Source organism: Coptis chinensis, chromosome 8 (genome assembly GCF_015680905.1).
Source record: "Coptis chinensis isolate HL-2020 chromosome 8, ASM1568090v1, whole genome shotgun sequence".
Classification (NCBI taxonomy): domain Eukaryota; kingdom Viridiplantae; phylum Streptophyta; class Magnoliopsida; order Ranunculales; family Ranunculaceae; genus Coptis; species Coptis chinensis.
In genome coordinates, this window is record NC_141463.1 from 13,338,541 (window position 1) to 13,360,021 (window position 21,481).

The 21,481-nt window shown below is 39.1% G+C and overlaps 2 long non-coding RNA genes across 2 annotated transcripts; both read left to right on the forward strand.

The window, feature by feature from the left end:
* Positions 1-2,959: 2,959 nt before the first annotated feature.
* On the forward strand, positions 2,960-4,403 carry LOC147480039 (uncharacterized). The gene is made up of 3 exons (XR_015206836.1): positions 2,960-3,013; positions 3,099-3,160; positions 3,317-4,403. It is a non-coding gene; the product is annotated as an uncharacterized LOC147480039 (long non-coding RNA).
* A 733-nt stretch (positions 4,404-5,136) lies between these two features.
* On the forward strand, positions 5,137-5,599 carry LOC147480040 (uncharacterized). Its single transcript, XR_015204022.1, has 2 exons — positions 5,137-5,247; positions 5,345-5,599. It is a non-coding gene; the product is annotated as an uncharacterized LOC147480040 (long non-coding RNA).
* Positions 5,600-21,481: the final 15,882 nt, after the last annotated feature.

A 21,481-nucleotide genomic window follows, 5' to 3' on the forward strand; every position in this document is an offset into this window, starting at 1 on the left:
TAAAAATTCACTGGATTGGATTTGGGATATGTGGGCCTGATTTATGGGCCCGAGTCTGTGTTGGGCTTGGGTTTCAAACCCAAATATATATTCATACTTTTCCAGATAATAGGGTTCTTAGAAAAATAAAATAAAATAAAAAGAGAGAGGGAGATAAAAGCTTGTTGGCTAGAGCGTTGGAGCGCGACGATTCGGATTAGGAGGGATTCATCGAGCTTTTAATACAGGTGAGTGGTTATATTGATGGTGCGAGGTAATGTGGGCCTTTGGATCACTACTTTTGCCATGCAATACACGCACCCTTTGGTATGAGTGGCCCAGATTTGTTAGCATACCATACGACTTCGCGCACCATAGATTTAGCCATATTTTTTTAAGGCTAAATCTATATGGTGAGATGTATGGGTGTCACATCTCGCCACTCATACCAAGGGTGCATGTGTATTTGCGAGGTGAGTGGTTATATTTTTAAATTGGACTCGAGATCTCTACAACCCGGGTACGAGATCATCTCAGAACCATGTTATCTCGCCGTTGATCCGAATCCGAGATGTGTGTGTGTGCCTCGATATCTGTGTGTGTGCTCCGAGATGTGTGTGTGTGTGCTCCGAGATACGAGATGTGTGTGTGTGTGTGGTACAGACTACAGAGATCAATCTGTACCCGGTTATAGATTAAATCTGAAACTATGTTGTATTGACTGTCGAAGCTTTATGGGCGTTAATGGCAGTTAAAGCCCAACATAAAGAAATCGGCATGTTTGTCTGTTTGAACTTTTTCTTTGCTGTGGTTTGGAATTTATTGATTGATGTCGGGGGGAGTAAGGGTTTTATGTTTGGTTATGGAGGTTTGAATGGGTGGGTGTTGAAGCTTTTAAAAGGGTCAGAATGGCGCCGCAAGATCGAAAACCGTCCGGATTATTGTTTGAACTCTCCTTTTGTTGTGGTATGGTTGGTTGATGTATGATTGAAATGCGGATTGGGTGTGGGCTGTGAAGCCCGGTGGAAGTCGTTAATGGCATGTGAATTCTAGATCTAGTTTTGATGAAGTATATGAATTGAATGATTTGAGGTTTTTGGTTTTGTTAAAGTTGTAGGGGTTTTTATGGGGGTTAAAATCGGTTGGTTGAAATGGGTGGGCGATTGGAACTTGATGGTGGTCGATTTGGTGGTTGCCTGGTTGGTGGTTGGTGGAGGGAGCTGGTGGTAGCTGATGGAGAAGATGACAGGCTGGGCCTTGGGCCAGTTTCAGTTTTTGGACTTTAGTTTTTAGTTGTTTGGGCCAACATTAGATTGTTTTGTTTGGGCCGGTCCACATTAGTTTAAGTTGTTGGGCCAGTTAGTTTAAGTGTTTGGGGCCAATTTATAATATTGTTTGGGGCCAGTCCATAGGACTTAATAGAGATCCAAATGGGTCTTTCAACATTTAGACTTTTGGGTTATAAGGTTTGGGGTTTGGGCTTGGCTAGTGGGTCCGAACCATGACCTTAACCATGACCTTAGCCATGAGCCCATGAACCATGCACCTTTGCCCTTAGCCATGAACCATGGCTATGACCCTGAACCTGTTGAACATGGAAACGACAGTTTGACTTTGACAATGACGGGTTGACTTTGACCGTTGACTATAAAATGTTGACTTTTTATAGATTTTCACGTATTTAAGAATATGGACAAATGTAGTAATAAAATGTTGTCGAAATTGTATGGACTATGGACAAATCAATCTATATTAACAATACATAGCAGTGTAAGGCCCGCAGGCCCCCATCCTACGCTCCAAATCTGTTCTCTCAGCTTATGACGTGGAAAATCTAAGTGATAAAGGCCCCGTGATGTCGCTTTTTACACAAAGAACATCCGACCTCATTGGATTTATCTCAGGTATTTTGTTCTACCTCTCCCGATCGTCTCTCTCTTATCTTTCTCTTAATAGTTTTTAGTTGCTCTCGCCTCTTCACTTTCTCTCTCTATTCCTGCTCATCAGGTAAGCTTTCGATTTTTAAATAAAAAACCCAGTAAGGGGTAGTCATTTTTAATGGGTTTCTTTTGATATTTCGGTCGGTACTCTGATTCGAATTTTTGTCTATGAAAACTATTTTATAAGTTTAGTGTTCCTTGACCCCCACAAGCTTGAAGCTTGTATCAATCAAAGTTAACGGGGAGGAACTTGAGGTAGGACGTCAGAGGATGTTATAGTAGCACAGTGTATTTCAAATAAGCTTTATAATAGATTAGGCAAAGATTTTTAGTTGAATATGTTTAGTCTATTTTTGCAGAAAAATTGTATTCACTTGGATCTACATCATTTGACGCTGCTAGCACCACCAGGTGGAAAATTCACTTTGGAAATTGTTCTTTGAAAACACATCTTTCGAGGTAAAGCAAGAATTTCTAATTTTGATATGCTCATACAGTGTACCTGTTTCACTATGAGTGTGCATGTTTTGTTTTGTCACAGGGGCTCGTCCTCTGGGAACTTTTATTCGGAATATGAAGTAGAGAGTTTCCAGAAAATCACGTTTTATCAGGTTTCTTCTATCATTGGTTCCGACTAGCATTGTTGATCTATTCCAAATATATCAAGGTATGCAATTTGTCTTGTTAGGATCGCCCTGATATCATGGCAGCATATAGTTGTCGAATTGAAGCTGATAAAAATCTGTATACAGTTCTGTTATCAGATGGGAAGGAGAACTTGAGGTATTTTTAACTTATTCGAATCTGATTTGGAACTTGAACTAAATCATCTTCATGTTAGTTTTTTCACTTTAATTGTTGTCTCATTCTATTGAAAGGTGGTAGACATTATGTTTCTGGGAGGACCCATTCAAGAAACCTTGCTACTTGTACGCGTTTGCATTAGTTGCTTTGGAAAGCTGGAAAGCACGGATGAAACATTTGTCACTCACTCAGTGCGGAAGGTTTCCCGAGGATCTGGACACCGCACAAGATCTGCCAACAAAGGTCATGCCATGTATTCACTCAAAGCGGCGATGAGATGGGATGAAGATGTCAAGATTTTTTATCTATTTTCTCATAAATACTTTTCGAAAACATTTTTAAAGCTTGTTGTGCTACATTTCACCATTGGAACAGGTGTTTGGTCTTGAGTATGACCTGGATATCTTTAATATTGTTGCTGTTCCAGATTATGACATGTAAGTTGTTGTTTTCTTGTGAATGGTGTTGTTGTTCCAGCATACAGATTGTATAATGCATTTGTTTTCTGGCTGAAATTCCCTTGGCACGATCATAATGGCCGTTAACATGATTTTTGCTTCCACTACGAATGATATATTTTTTTTCCTTGCCAGGGGAGCCATGGAAAACAAGAGTCTGAATGTGCGTTAGTTCTTCAATAAAAAAAGTGTTTGCCATTTATCTTACCTGTCTCAATCTTCTACTTGGTCACTAAATATTCCATTCGAAATATGTCTTGGCATCGCCAGAAACTGCATCTGATGCAGATTATACTGACATTCTCGAAGTAATTGGTCATGAGGTAGGATTTTTATGTTTCATAATATGATGGTAAGATTCCTAAGTCAGTTGTCATGAAATTACATTCAGACTTTCATATATTTTGATATTTTGTAGTATTTCCACAATTGGACTGGCAACAGGTTGGCACATTTCCTTCATTTCACACAGCATACTTGAAATTATTCTTATTAAGCATTAATACATGTTATCTTTACTGCCCCTATTTTATATTTGCAATTAAAAATTTCCTATGTACGCATTTTACGAATAGTATTCATCTGCATATTACGGTTAAGTTGTACTAATAATATCAATATTTTGTTTAGGCCAAAGTGAACACCCCCCTCCCTGCCCTCCACTACTAGGTTTCAAGGCATTAAGAGAGATTTCATTCTCATTATACGCCAAGTTTTAGTCTTTATTATTATATTGTCATATTATTTTTTTTCTCATTCTTATTATTTTTATTCTTATAATTCTTATATTATTCTTATTCTTCTTCTGTATATGCTATGTTGGATACTTGGATGTATGATTAAGAGTTAACTTACAACTTATTTCAGAGTAACTAGTCGCGATTGGTTCCAGCTCAGCCTAAAGGAAGGTCTAACAGTCTTTCTTGCTCAGGTATAATACTTAGAGTTGAGTTATATACTTAGTGTGAAAGCCCCTATCCTACTGCTCTAACCCTGTTTTCTCGGCTTGTGACGTGGACAATCTAACTCATACCGGACCGTGTGCTGCTTTACACATCAACATCCGCCCTCATTGGATTTATCTCAGGTATTTTGTTCCACCTCTCCCGATCGTCTCTCTTATCTTTCTCTTAATAGCTTTTAGTTGCTCTCGCTCTTCATTTTCTCTCTCTCTATTCCTGCTCATCAGGTAAGAAGCTTTTGATGTTCCCCAAGCTTTCGATTTTTAAATAAAAACCCCAGTAAGGGGTAGTCATTTTTACTGGTTTTCTTTTGATGAAATATCTGATTTCGGATTCTGTGACTGATTTGAATTTTTGTCTATGAAAACTATTTTATCATTTTAGTGTTCCTTTACCCCCACAAGCTTGAATTTTTAATTTCCACTGGGGTTGCTTACGTGGAGTCTACACATTCGACGCCAACCATAAGGTTTGTCATTTTTCACATTACTGAAATACGCCTTGGTCCTTCGTCACGTGTATGATTCAAGAATTCACTGCGTTAACATCCACAATTGCTTTGTGCTAAATTGCTAAGCTCAGTATGACAAAGGCATCACACCTAAGTTATATTGTTTCAGCTGTTCATGAACAGTAGTTAGCATGATTGCTTATGAGGAGTCTTTAGAGCATCCCAGGGACTTGGGTGGTAATTGGGGAGTGAGAATGAGAACCATCATACATAGTGAGCATGACTTAGGCCATACTAAGTTCAATGAAATGTTTAAATGCATTCTGACGTTTAGTCCCTCATCCTCTATCGTAAGAATCAATGACGGCTGGATAGGCGTCAAGATGTGTCTTTGAACCTTTTGACGTTTAGTCGTCCCTCATCCTCTATCGTAAGAATCAATGACTTTGGACTGTGTTTAGGTTCTCATTTCATGTACATATGATTGCTTTTCTATTGTAATTGTTTACTCTATAATTTGTAATTCCTCTATCGTAGAGAATCAAGGAATATTTTTAGAGGCTTTTTTCACATATTTGTGTTTTCCATTCGTCTCTATCAGAAAGCGTTACTACACATTTGGACCCACAAGAATTAGATTTCAATGAGGAAAGGTGAATAAGATAGGCCATTGTTTCACTTCGTTCTTTTTTCATCTTCTTTTTAAGTATATATTCAGTACTTTCACTCTATTTAACAACGTTAAAACAGACAATTACATTCTTCTTCAATAAAGTTTCCTCAAGGCCTGCGATTTACAAGGAGGACGCTGACATTGGGAACTGAGATTAAGATCTTCTTATGGGGTTTGTGGAGGACTTATGATGTTCTCTGTACTCTTGCTATTTTATTTTTTGTACTTGACATACTTTTGTGGGTGGTCTTACAATGTTACCCCACGTTTTTGGAATTGTTTTGATGCATGTCCTCATTGAAACCCCACTTTGGTGGAAATCTTTTAATTTATCTGTTTCTCATATTGTTCTTAATCCATTTGGTTGAATTGGTGGTGTTCTATTTTTAAGTCCATTTAGATGAATGCTATAGTAGGGAGGTTCTGCCCAAGTGACTACCAAATTTAATGCATGTAAACTGCCTTTGTAGCCTTATGACAGGATCCAAAATTGTGTAAAGTCATAAATAGTGGGGAGGTTCTGTCCACATTGCCCACACAATCCTTTTTTCTCAGGTGGTTAAAATTATTGCCAAAGGCGCGTCGAGGCGTTTATCTGTGTCGAGAGGCATGGGCATAAGTATATAGTTTTGCGCCGAAGGCGCGGCTGACCTTGCGCCGAAGGCGCGTCGAGTTGTTTCGCGCCGAAAGCACACGTAAGCCTTGCACCGAAAGTGCGACAAGTTGTCGGGATAGCGCCGCAGGCGCGTCGAGGTCTCGTGGGCCGTAGGTACGGGCAGCTATGAACATTGATTGTGGCTATAAAAACATGAACCCAAAATAGATATGAACAATAACTGTTCATACCCCAAATTATGAATATTAGCTATGAACAATAGGTATGAACAAAACAGATATGAACAATAAATGTTCACACCCAAAACAGATATGAACATTGATTGTTCATACCCAAAACATATATGAACAATAAATGTTCATACCCAAAACAGACATGAACATTGATTGTTTATACCCAAAACATATATGAACAATAAATGTTCATACCCAAGACAAATATGAACATTGATTGTTCATACCCAATTAAAACAATAATATATTTTAGAATTTAGAGGATGTAACTACATTCAATCAACTAATTAAAACACTGTATTGGCCTTAATATTGTGCACAAATATGAACATTGATTGTTGATACCCAAAACATGTATGAACAATAAATGTTCATACCCAAAACAAATATGAACATTGATTGTTCATACCCAAAACATATATGAACAATAAATGTTCATACCCAAAACAGACATGAACATTGATTGTTCATACCCAAAACATATATGAACATTGATTGTTCATTTTTCGGGGTAGCACCGCAGGCTCGAGGTCTCGTGGGCCGTAGGCACGGGCATACCCTAGCCATAAGAAAAAGATAGCAATTAAAGTTAAGGTTCGCTTATAATGTTCGCTTTACTTGGCTTAGCGCTATGAAATGAAATATTTCTAACAACAACATACTGCTTTTAACGTCTCTTGGTATCCTTCTTTCCTCAAGTACACTCAGATCTCAATAACGAAAGAAGATGAAATTTTTTTACAAAAACATTGTTCACTTAATATTCTTTGTGACGATTTCAAGGATATGATTATGTAGTGTTAACTTGCAAAAAGTTAAAGAAAAGGGACAGAGATTGAAGCATTCAATAGTCTACACTATGTAATTTTTGGTCCCACACTCGATGATTATGGTGACGAAAGTATCAGAGAACAATGCAACATCCCTTGAAATGGGGTTGGACTTGAGAGTAGTTTAGACTGGTTTAAACTCTTGAAATGGGGTTGGACTTAGTCGATTGAGATTGGACGTAGTTAGTGAGATTTAGAATTAGCATGTTTAAAGTTGCAAGTTCAAATAGAATCACTCCTTAGCAATCAAGTAGTAGTATAAACTTACAAGCACGTTATATGCCAAATGTTCAATACCTCTTCCGATTGTTTTAGTGTAAGTCGTGGCTAATACCTCTCGATTGTTTGAGTGGAAGAACAACATTAGTTCATTACTCGTGGTGTTAGTGGACATTCCCGAAATGAAGGCGGGCAATTGAACATAAGTTGCAGTTCAAAATTTCTACGAGGGGTGTGTTAGGATCATGGACTTTGGACGGTTTAATAATTCTTCAGTTATTATATTTCTGGTTTTGATAGTTTGCAGTGGCTTCCTTTTACATTGTAACCACAACAAAACTATGGGGCAACGGGGTAAATAGAACCGAAGTCCAAACCGAATGACAAATAGATCAAAAGGGGAGAAATGGTTGGAGTACCAATAAATCCACAAGAGATCGAAGACAAAACAAGAAAGCAATCTCAAGTAGCAAGTTTTAAAGATAAATAAGACAACGAGAACACGCCCAATCATTCTTCAAGAGAAGCATAAGCCTCACCGGCCGTGGTGTTCGAGTCTTGGCGGTATTATTGCTTTTGGCGGTGTCCTCAAATGACATCCTAGGACCCGACTCTTAGTTTCATTGGTCCGGTCATTTGATATATTAACTGCTATGATTCTAAAATATTCGAAACAGATCCGTAAGAGATCGATTTCTTCTTCTATTGGGCTCGCTCCTTGCGAATATGCCCGTCCACATACTCATTGGACTCGAGTTGGTATTAAACTTGGAGCTAGCTTGTTAATTTCCACCTTAACAATCAGCTAAAACTTGAACTCAAGGGTTTGAAACTCGATCAGGTCTTCGTTCCAAGTACGAGACGGTTAGCGGTCGGTTGAGCGATGCTCGGGCTGAAATCGAACTCGAAGTCTACCTCAACAAGACTTGAAAAATCCCATTTCATGGAGCTAGAAAAGAGCGTGGCTGAGAAAGAGCGCGAACTTTATTGTCGGTATCACGTGAAGAGCGTCCAAAATCATATGAAAAGAGAAAATAGTCTTATATTGGGGACGCAAAAGATAGGAGGAGAAAAAGAAAGGTTCACACTAGAAAAGAAAGAGGTGGCCTAGAATGAAGTTGGTTTTTGGTTTGAATTGTGAGACTTGCCATGTTCTATTTTCATTCATACCTACAATAGGTATGAACATTGATTGTTCATACCTATCCATGCTGAACATCAGCTATGAACATTGATTGTGGCTATGAAAACATGAACCCAAGACAGATATGAACAATAACTGTTCATACCCCAAATTATGAACATTAGCTATGAACAAAACAGATATGAACAATAAATGTTCACACCCAAAACAGATATGAACATTGATTGTTCATACCTTCTTTAGGATTGTTCATACCCAAAAAAAAACATGAATCCAAAACAAATATGAACATTGATTGTTCATACCCAAAATATATATAAACAATAAATGTTCATACCCAAAACAGACATGAACATTGATTGTTCATACCCAAAACATATATGAACAATAAATGTTCATAACCAAAACATATATGAACATTGATTGTTTATTTTTTGGGATAGCGTCGTAGGCACGTCGAGGTCTTGTGGGCCGTAGGCACGGGCATACCCTAGTGATAGAATGTTGTGGAAGCTTGTATAAACTTGGTTGTCATTATCTAAGACAGATGTGACGTTGATAGTTTGTATTTTTGACCTGTGACAAGAGTGAAATTTTAGGAGATATAATATTCCTAAAACGCTATAAAAATGTTATGCGGTATGTTTGGAGCTATTGTGACGTTATGGGGTATGTTGAAATTGTTGTTCTGGTAAAGGATATCATATGATAAGATATCGATTAAATGCAATATCTTCGAGAAATTTATATAAACGCTCCCCTGCGCACCATAGAATTGAGGGCCGTGGATCACTACTTTGTGATGCAATACACACGCACCCCCCTTGTGATGAGTGGCCGAGATGTGAGGGCGTACCCTACATCTCGCGCACAGTAGATTTAGCCATAATTAATTGGCATGCACGTGATATAGTGAAATTATTATGAGTCATGAATGTATGACACTTTAATAAATTACGTAACGAAAATCCTAAAACCTAACTACCACAACTCATGTGATTTGGCCCTAGTGATGGGCGTATGTGATATGATTGGCCCTTCAGGCGTTTCAGTGAATCTGAATGGCCCTTCTGGCGTAGCCGAATAGTGGCTTGATTATTCCGTTCGCAAAATTAGAACGAGACGCGCGATAGTTTATGCCGAATAGTGGCAGTACTTACATAATGGCTTTCGTGTGAGGGTTACCTGGTGTGCAGCATCCCGCTCAGGGTAGTTACGCACGGAGTGGTTCATTATGTAAAGGGAGGCATGTGGATGTACATGTTCGGCGTTGGGAAGCGATTGTGGTAGCCAGGGAAACTAGGTAAGACATAGATACGATGTGATTTTAGGGACACGCAAAGAAAGTCTTAATTAATATAATCATGGTAATATGTTGGTTAATGATATATCTTTAGATAGATGATTATATATGGTTTTGCAGAAGGGTGGGTCAAACTAATTACTTGTGCAGAGATGACCCACTCTGTAATTGAGCATGGAATGAGATAAGTATAGAATATGTTTGGCTGGTTATTAGTTTAGTTAGAACCTAAGACGCCTCGGTGGAGGAACTAAATGCCTTTTATTATGCGTATGGTTTGTTGTGTGGTTAGTGGGAAGCTAAGGCACCTCAGTGGAGGAACTACCTACCTTAATTATGGTACTTAAGGATGTTGTATTATTCGTTGGAGGTTAAGGCGCCTCGGTGGAGGAACTACCTGCCTTATTTATTGTGTATATATATGTATAAGTCTAATTTGTATTTTAGAACTACTCACACCAGATTTTTATAATCTTGACCCGATTTGCATGTTTGCTTATCGGATGTGTTCATTAAATGAACATAGTTGATAAGTCTTGACAGTTTAGTGTTGAAGAAGGTTGGTTCTTTGCTTGTGGTTTTGCGTTAAGCGTGTCATTTCAAGATAGGTTTTGTTTTCCCTTGAGGTGATATAGATTTTCAGTTGAGACAATGTTATTTGTATTTTCATTTGTAATTTTAAATAAAGAGTTATTGAAAAGAGATTTGTAACCTAATCTTATTTGTGAATTTTTGTAATGAAGAGGACTTTTGTTTAATTGAAAATTTTATTGGTTTTTAATTATCCGCATATGTAAACTGTTTATGGGTTTTTGGAAGTGGAGAGTGCGTCACACCTCGGCTAGGTCGTTTGGACTAAGTCCCAAACGGTGTGGCCAAGTCGTTTGGGGCTTAGTCCAAACGACCCGGACAGGTCGTTTGGACCATCGGTTGAGTTACTTCGGTGTGCGAGATGTATCGTGCGCAGGAAGTGAGGGCCGTGGATCACTACTTCGTGATGCAATACACACACACCCCCCTTGTGATGAGTGGCCGAGATGTGAGGGCGTACCCTACATCTCGCGCACAGTATATTTAGCCATCTAAATATTAAGAGCGGCTAAATCTACTGTTCGCGAGATGTATCGTGCGCCCTCACATCTGGGCCACTCACACTGTATTTCACCAAAGAAGTACTGAAGTACCGCTCGAATATTAAAGGTCCGAATATTAAAGGTATTTGTTACTGACGGACCCCAATTTGTGTTGGGCAAACTCCCACAAAAAAAACTATTATTACAAGTGTGCCATTGGTCCCAAAAAATCTTTAAAAACAATTATTACAAGTATGCCATTGGTCCCCAAAAAATTGAATTCGAAACCCCAAACTTAAACGACCCGTCTAGGTCGTTTGGACTAAGTCCCAAACGACTTGGCCACACCATTTGGGTCTTAGTCCAAACGACCCGGCCACACCGGTAATGAGCCCAAAAAACAGAACTTTATATTTTTTTCAAAGTCCAAATCCCAAACGACATGGCCACTTTGTTTTGGACTCAGTCCAGACGGTGTGGCCATGTCGTTTGGGATTTGGACTTTGAAAAAAATGGCCACACCGTTTGGACTTAGAAAAATCCCCAACGATATGGCCACACCGTTTGGACTAAGTCTAAATCCCAAACGACATGGCCACATCTAAATCCCAAACGGTGTGGACAAGTCGTTTGGGACTTAGTCCAACGACCTGGCCACATCGTTTGAGATTTAGTCCAGACGGTGTGGGCATGTCGTTTGGGATTTGAACTTTGAAAAATATAAAGTTATGTTTTTTGGGCTCTTGACCCGGTGTGGCGGTCGTTTTGGACTAAGTCCCAAACGGTGTGGCCAAGTCGTTTGAGACTTAGTCCAAACGACCTGGCCACATCGTTTGAGATTTAGTCCAGACGGTGTGGGCATGTCGTTTGGGATTTGAACTTTGAAAAATATAAAGTTCTATTTTTGGGCTCTTGACCGGTGTGGCCGGGTCGTTTGGACTAAGTTCGAAACGGTGTGGCCAAGTCGTTTGGGACTTAGTCCAAACGACCTAACCGGGTCGTTTAAGTTTGGGGTTTCGAATTCAATTTTTTGGGGACCAATGGCATACTTGTAATAATTGTTTTTTTAAAGATTTTTTGGGACCAATGGCACACTTGTAATAATAGTTTTTTTTGTGGGAGTCTGCCCAACACAAATTGGGGTCCGTCAGTAAAAACTCCACACTTGAAATTAGACCCACTCGAAAGAACAACAGTGGAGAGATCTACTTCACATTGAAAGAACAACAACAACAGCATCCAAACCAACAACACCAACAAGGACATGCCTGCAGAAATTTGTGAAGAAATTGTCAAACGTGCTCCACTTCCTTTTCTAAAAAAAGCCAATTTAGTATCCCGAAAATGGGCAGTCTTTACAAGTTCAACTTCCAAGCCAATTTGTGAACCAAGGAGCACGCGTTGATGACGGGATCTTTTCTTGGTTACGTCATAAATACGGCAGACAAAAGGGAAACGCCGATATCTTTTGCTTCAAGCATTGCAAACAACCCACCAATTCCATTTCCAAGTTTGGACTCCAGACCATATGGTACATCGGTCATTGCCTCGTCAATGGAAGGTATTGTTCTCTTGAACACACCTTATGAAAGATACCAACAGTTTTACATATGCAAACCAATGACTAGAAACGTTCATCGCCTAAATAATCGTAGGAACAAATTCTACACTGAAAGTGTGGGCATGGTGGTGAATTATGTGGAACCTTTGCGATTCAAAATTGTTAGTATTTCAATACCGAGGTACGATTCTGTCCGGCCTTCCCGAGAGAACAACAGGAAATTATGTATCTATCATCATGTTGAATTATTTGATTCCCAAGTTGACAAATGGAAAAGGTTGGACAATCTGGAGTTGTCTGTTAATAATCCTGAACACATTAACCCGAAGGCCGGAGTTGTTGCAAATGGAATTCTGCATTGGTCTCTTTGGCATGCAGGAATATTGGTTTTAACATTCGCCGGGGAGCAATGGACAAGGATTAGGCACTACGGAGACTGAACGTCCATTTGAAACTTACAAGCTGTTTCTCTATGATGGCTCCGTAGCTGTTATGTTTTCCTTTTGGCCAGTGGGCAACACCTTCTCGGAAAAATATTTGAACTGTGGGTTTTGCGGTGAAGACGAGAACGACCGATGGAGTGAACCCAGGAGGTTTATATTGTATGATAGTTTCCGCCATCAGACATTGGAGTTTTCAGTTGGAACAACAAGATCATATGGTACAGTTTCATGGAGAATAAGGTCCTATCAGACCAAATAATCCCATCAAGTGGCATTCAGTCCATTTTCCCATTCCTGTCAGACTTTGCCGAAATCCAATTTAACTAGTCGTTTATATATGTAATTATTTAGCCATTATTTATTTCCTGTTAGCCAGTACGTTTTAATAGACGGGGGTACTTATGTATCAAGAGCAGGAAGCACTGCATTGTGTTATGGTTCTGTTAAATTATTACTTATTAAATTAATTTCATAGTTATGAGCTATGAACAATGAGTGTTCATAGTCCATATTGTACGTACTATGAACTACAAACACTAATCGTTCATACCTCATTGTTCATATGAACAATCATTGTTCATACCTATTTGGGGTATGAACATTGATTGTTCAACCTCACTGTATAAGCTGTGCACAACACTATATAACAGAGAAAGTTTGTATACGACAATGTATAAGCTGTGCACGACACTGTATAATTTTCGGAAACTCATGCAGTGGTTGCTCGGGTGGACAATGTATAGCGTTTTGCAGTCTCGCTTTTACATATTTTTTTTCACTTTTTAGATTGTATTCCATTATTGTGATAGTTTTTGCCTTATTGCTATGAAATTCACCTCCCTTCAGGGGAAGAATGTTTTTGCATAAAGTACCGAGGCATGTGTGCGGTCGCGACACTACACTGCTAGTGTATCACTGAGTACCATATTTGAAACATTGTTGGGGAACAATGCAAAAGAGAATAAAAAACTCATTGGTGTATCTTCTTTAAACATTTAAAATAGAAATGGAGTATGATGGTCAATATATAAGAAACTCTACTATACATTGTTATCGCAAAATGGTATGCACATCCCAAGTAACACCATGCCAAAAAGTACAAGGGAACAAAGATCAAGTCTGACTTTCCTTTCTAAACAAGCTGGACTTCTTGCTCCATCAGAAGTATAAATTAGTTAAAAGTCCCAAAAAGATCTATGCACAATAGCCAAATGACTTGCCGTGAAGAGGCAATGACTATTTCACCAAATGGGAAGAAAACACACAATTTGATATGGCAATGCAATGGACAAATGAGATGGACAGTGTTCTTATCGATACATTCCATAACAAGCTACTTCTAGGTGATAAGAATGAGAATGAATTTCTTCCAATACCAAAAGAGCGTGCAAAGGATCGACTTGACTATTAGTCATGTAGCAAATGCAAAGGATCGACTTGACACACAGTGAAGACCTAGCGCCTAGACTGATTTTTAGAACAGTGAACATATTCCATTGCCAAATGCCTTGCTGCCCATTTTGCTAGTTCATGGGCTTGGCTATTAAGATTCCTAGGAATCCAAAAGAAGTTACAGGGAGAACAACTATCTAGAACACTGATGGTGGCCTTGACAACCGCTTGCATCCTCCAGTTGGCTTTCTCTGGGTTTAGTAATCTCAGGATCACTTGATGGCAATCTCCTTGTAGTCTGACAAACTTGATCCCTTCTTTCTTTCCCAGCATCGTCCCCACCTCAGCAGCCATGTACTCAGCCTCTTCAGGAGATCCCGCACTGAACTCCTTGCAAGCTATCGCCACTATCCTCCAATCTCCATCCCATAGAATGGCTCCAGCAGCTCCCTCCCTAGTATCCCTGTAATTTGGTTCGTTGTGCCTCCCAAAATTTCAATATCGCAGTCCTCCTTCCACAAAACTGCCAAGCCCCCTTTACTACCATCAGCATCCACACAAAAGCTTCTCCCATATTTAATCATCTTCCCTACAGCTGCAATCCTTCTACTACCCACCTTTGTTTCCGCTAAACATATAACATCCGGCTCGTGTTCTCGGATGTGGCCCTCTAGAGATCGAACTGCCGTGTTGGTGCAAATTCCACGGCAATTCCAGGCCATCATTAAAACAGAGGCGGCTGTTGAGGAATAGCCATAGTAAAAGTCCCCCCAATTTTCACTCTCCGGCTACCTTCTCCTAGCTTTTCGAGAATCTTGGCTTGGGGTAAATCCTCGACGCACTGGAACGTATCAGATTCGCAGTCCTCCCATGGTTCGTCCTCCTCAAACTCCCCCTCTTGATTCATCCGGGTATCAGGATTATCCTCCGTCTCACTATTACTCTCCTCATCACTTGTGAGAAGATTGATGACAGTAACCATTTTTACCTTTGTTTCCTGAAAAGATCCTACTTTTACCCTGTGAAAGCCAAGCTTTTAAAATTCGGGCTCATCCTTTCCATAGTCCACCACCGAGATTTTGTCATCTTCCGTTGCATTCTCTCTTTTCACCCTGGTTTCCAGAAGAGCGCGCCTGATCGCTGTTTCATTATTTATCTTTTCCTCTCTCTTTGTGTATCTCCGCTTCCATCTAGTATTTTCTTCAATCTGATTACCATCACCCAGAGGGAAAGGGCATTGGAGATCCTTGATTTCCGAAATTCTCACCATGATTCTTAGAAAATCAAGATCAAAGCTTAGAGACGAAGTGAATTTTCTCTTTTCTGGTTCAGGATAAGATAAAGAAACGCACTGTTGGTGCATTGAAAACGGAACAAAATGACTTGAGATGAGTGCCTGGCTATCCTGCCTGGGGATACTCAAACCGTTTCCAATTCCCAGTGAGGGGGCAACTAGTCCACTGCTCCTGTTCATTTCCCTTGGCCACTTACCATTCTCCCAGAATTCAAATAGACTCCCATATGTACGACATACTTTGGGCACTGAAAACGGAACAAAATGACCAAATGAAGTGCTTTAGCGGTTCCTGAAGCGAAGCCCAGCTCCAGCCCAGGATGAAGAGTTCCCTCATCCTACGTTTCTATCATTTCTATCAAGGGCTTGCGGGCTTGTATCCATATTCCGATATAGGGAGTGTAAACAGAAACATACCGGAAAGTAGCTATGAACAGTGATTGTTATTAGTTTGGTAGCATGAACACTCATTGTTCATAGCTACGAGCAATGAACAATGAGTGTTCATAGTCCATATTGTACGTCCTATGAACAATCAATGCTCATAGTCATGAGCTATGAATATTCTTTGTTCATACGACAATTGGACTATGAACATTGATTATATACTATTTGATTTCAAAAAATACAAGCTTTCAAATTACATTATTACCTCAATTGTTGTAAATGATTCGGGTCATATCGGGATAGCTAATTTCAACATTGTTGTAAAGTTCATCATCGGAATAATAATTTGATTGCAAGTAGTGTTAAAGCTGACTCCATGTCACTTTTTAACACTAATCAAAGTTATCATTTTGATTTTGGCGGAGAATTTATCTTGAGCGTTGCTTCCAAAGACATGAGTCCATTCTTAAAGTGAAAATTTGGTGGGAATAACAACAATTTTGTGGGTGATTCAAGACTAACCTAAGAGAACAACATGAGGGAGGGGGAGAAATTTGAGAGCATGAGTGGTAGGAGTGTTAGGTGGAGTAGTAAGTGCACGGTGAAGAGCTCGTTTGAATTACAATGGGGTGTGGAGAGAGTTTTTTAAGGTTATAATGGTCATATTAATAAAAATGGGGTGTGGAGAGAGTTATTTAAGGTTATAATTGTCATATTAACAAAAAAATGGGGTGTGGAGAGAGCACCAGTTTTTTTTGGAATAAACGTGCCGTGTGTAGAGAGACAATCGGGGGGTGTGACGAGTTTTACTCATGTTAAGAGTAACATAGGGTACGTGACCTACTACCCGGTATTGCATTGTAAAAGCATGGATATATGTTATAAAAAATGTCATATAGGATGTAGTATAACATACTTTATGGTATATCAAACTCATGTTCTATAAACAGAAAGTATATCATACTTTATGCGTGGTCCAATTGTTTAATTCAATATAAGAGTTTTACGTTTGGTAGTATGTCATAAGCGCTACAATCACTGATATGACTATACTCATAAATGTCATACTCGAATGTTATTTCACTTTTTATTTGATATGTCAATAAGAGTTTTATATGTTGGGTCTAATCACAGATAGATATGACACTATATATGTCATACTCGAATATTATGTTACTAATATATGATATTATAATATATGCTACTAAGAGTTTTATATGATATATATGACACTATATATGTCATACTCAATTTTTATGTCACTATTTATAATATATGCTAATAAGAGTTTTATACTTTTGGTAGTATTATTAGCGCTATAATCGCTGATAGATATGACACTATATATGTCATACTCGAATATTATGTGAGTTTTTATAATATATTCGTTCGGTAGTATATCATAAGAATCACAGATAGATATAGCACTATATTTGTTGTCATACTAGAATGTTATGTGTTATTAACATATGACATATTCCTCTGCAAAGCTCAACCTTTCGGTATGTTCATAGTCCAATTGTGGTATGAACAAAGAATGTTCATAGCTCATGACTATGAACAATCATTGTCATAGTCAATTGTGGTATGAACACTCATTATTCTTAGCTCAACACTCATTGTTCATAGCATTGAGTGTTCATAGCTTCGAACTATGAACAATCATTGTTCATAGTCGAATTGTGGTATGAACAAAGAATATTCATAGCTCATGACTATGAACATTGATTGTTCGTAATGCGTCTGATATCTGAAAACATTAGGAAAGTAGAATTGTTCATAGTTCGGTAGCTATGAATAATGAGATGTTCATAGTCCCTTTCTCCCCACGCATTACAATCAAGAATTGGTTTCTTAATCTCATTACTGTAATTAGTACTAATCAGGCAAGTCCTCATCATACGAGGAGGAACCAGCAGGTATATTCACAATAATTTTAGATCTTCCGACCTCCTAGGAGTTATGTCAGATAATTTTAGATACTCACTGATAGATATGACACTATATATGTCATACCAGAATGTTATGTTACTGTTTATGGCATATTCCTCTGTTCGGCGCTGTAAGAACGAACAGATCCATTTATGAACATATCAATGTCACACTAACTGACATATGTCTGCTGATGAGGGACAACCCCAACATCCCAACAATAAGAAACAACAGAATATACAAACAATGCTTGTCAATATAGCGTATAGAATATTGTGCTATTTCATTGATTAAACCAAAGAAAATAAGAAAATAACACCATAGATACCGCTACAAAATAATTTAGAAGCCAATCTTGAAATCTTCACCATTGTGCGATATTACAAAAATGCTTACAAAAATCTTGTTAGAAGATTAGCAACAACTGCTCTAAAGCTTAGCAGCATTGTACTCCTCTTTCCTAACGTCAACCATCCGTATCTGGAAAAAGACTCTCCGTCGTCACTATAAAACTTTCCAACATTGAATTTCTCGAAACCTTCCTCCCAACCTCATCCACGGGAAACGCTATAAGTTCGGGGAGAAAAATAGTCACTCTAATGGTACACTCTAAGTTTAGTTTACTCCCCTACTAGAAAAATTACGTCGATTAAAAAATTGTGTCATACCTTCCAAATCGGGACACCTACACTTTGTGTACTCTGTAGATCGACACTTGCTACATTGCTTGGTCTTTCGAGATCCTCCGCTTCATTACCAACTTCCACTTCACCAAACAAGCAACATTACTTTGAACCCCATGAAAATAACAAACAAGAAACATTTTCTTGCGTTTATAAAAAGAAGATAACGCCAAAAAAATATCACTTACATCCGATTATCTCTATTTAACCCGTCATCATCCTCACTCACATCGGCAACTCCAAGACGCATTTCGACATAGTTACGCTTTAGCACTTGGACACGTAAAAGCGGTGCACCACAAGAAAGATATTAGCGAATACAAATCGGAATCAACAAACTTTTGTAACTATTTAATGTTAACGGACAAGTGAAATATGGCAGCGGTATAAGAAACTTACCCCCATCGTTTGGATGCAAAAAGTGGACATGTGGGCCTTGTGTGCCCGACGATACCCCAGTGGCCACACTTCTTTTTCTTGTCTCATTCGACCTTTCAATCTACTACGTTTATCGGCCTACCCTTCGATTTTACGTGTGGTGGATCATTAACAAATGGACGATGGAGGCGGTTTTAGGTGGGGTGAAAGGCATCTCTACCTCGGCGGTGCCTTTAGAAAGGCGGAATGCCATCCATTGTACCACTTTACGGTGGAATATAAGGCATTTCAAAGGGAACTTGTGAATTTGCCTTCAAAAGCTCTAGAAAAAGATGATAACATGGATTTAAAAGCTTCTCGTTTGTGCTTTGTTTGAGGCCTACAAACATATCTTCTTGCATTTCCCTATAAGCTCTTTGTGACGAATAATGGAAGCGACTGCGAAGAAAAACTTGGATCGTTATTTGGAATGACAGATTTAGCAACTTCGTGTCCATCTCCTTAAAAAGCAGCTCACAGGGTATTTCACGAAGGTCCTCGTGTTTGTAAACTGAAATGATATGTCTACATGGAAATCCAAACGATGAAATAGCCACATGAACATCTAGCATCCTGCTCTAAAAGGTTGTATTCCACACTCGTCTTTTTGCCTGTTCGGATGGCGGTGATGGTGTATACACGAATATTGTCACCCACATCCGTTTATCTTCTGCGGTGTACATCGATTCCTCCTCATGAATGCTTCCTAAAAGCAAGAAAAGCGGCTCGAGTATAGATGGATTCTTTTGCTTTGCATATTCAATCAAGTGGCTACCAATGAAAGGCCGTCGTTCGCGATCCTTACCTCTTCTTCGTGCTCTCGGTGACGGATATTTGCAACCGCCAATTCCATTTTCCCAAATAGCTCAAACGGTAGCATCCGGGCTTAACATGATGTCTTATAGCGAGTTAATAGACTTCATAGCGTTGGTTGCTTCGCGAACCGCCAAAGAACTCACCATGAAGATCACGATTCGCGCCCACCTCGCCCGTTTCTTACGTACCTTTATCACCCATGTGTTATGACTAACTTTGTATTTTTCCACTAGTTTGTCTCCACCTTTCTTGAACTCTCCGAGAGAACATTTCATAAACATAATAGAGTGAACTCATTTGCAAATCCAGGATTTTGACATTGGTGATGCAATTTTTCAATCGTGCCAAGAGCACGACCCGGTGTTCGAATCCGGAAGAATAGATTTCAAAGTTTTACGAATCATTTGCGTCACCATCGGTAATGACCGATTTAGGGTGTTCACCACATTCGTCAATAAATGATTTCAATACCCACTTATAAGTGTCGTCGCACTCACTTATGATCAAAGCAAAACCAAAAACTATAGTCTGTAGGTGGTTGTTGATTCCAGCAAACACAATGATCGGCATCTGGTACCGATTGCTCCTGTATGTTGAATCAAACAACAACACATCACCATAGCTCTGATGAATCCAAAGGGAGGTGGAATCAAACAAAACAGCCCACCATTTGCCCACTTCGCATTTAACTCATAGTTGTAATGAAATAAAGGATCTAACTTCACCTTGTCCTCTAAGTTGGCAAGCAGTGTGTTGGCGTCGCCATCAATACAGCGACTTCTCCTCTCTTTTCCCATTTTGTTATACAAGTCTTTTTTCGTAAAACCAACATTAAAGGAAACCTCAGCTATATGTGCATAGTGACCCATCACTTGGCATTTCACTTAACACCGACATCATTTAGGCATGTAGCAAATTCAACGCTTCTCGACTCACATTTCTATGTGACCGAAGAAACATTGAACTTCGGATCACGGTACAAGTGGATGTGTGTGTTCCCCAATAAACTCTTTCACGTCCACAACTTTGCTTGAGAATCAAAACAACAACAATCACGGGCTTTACAATTGAACCTAGTGACTGTGCGGGTGTTCTTTTTGGGTGTCATCGATTGGAGTTTATCGCATGTCGTTGACCTTCGGATGAACACACAAATCTCCGCTTAATAGCAACTCCATTTGGATGAATTCTATAAACATCCTTACGAACATCGAAGCCAACCGATTTGGCATACTCATTATAAATAGTGTAGGCCTCGTCAGAGGTCTTGAGCGCATAGATAAAAATGTTGCTTTGTCTTCTATATAAGCCCTATATGTATCGGACTCTTCAAGATCGCTATCACTTCATTGTCAATATTTTCATTCTCCATCGGGGAAACAGTTGATTCCACATCCGGAGAATCACTTTCATCATCACGCTAAAACTTTGAAACATAGACTTCTAAGAAACTCTTCGTCATCATCGAGCCTTATTCGATTAGTCATAGGGCCTACCTAAATAAAGAAAACTTTTTTTAGTACAAAGCGACCTAAATATGAAAAATTCTAATGTACCTTAAAAGAGAAGAGGAAAGATTAAATCGACCCGATTGATTGGATGATAAACTAACCTCAATGTTGAGCGTATTCAAGCCGTGTAGTGTTGTTGGTTGTTGTCACTCTTTTTTGCTCTCGTCGCCCTTTGTAAACTTTAGAGAGTGAAAGAAATAAATGATTGACCATGAATTTAAGAAGAGGTGAAAGGGGTGAGAAGATTTGGGCGCGCAATCTAATTGAGAAGAATAGAAAATACGATTAATTGGGGATGAATGAAAATATGTGAAATGCCAATGCTACCCTTAGGTGAGCACTTCGGCTACCGGTTACAGG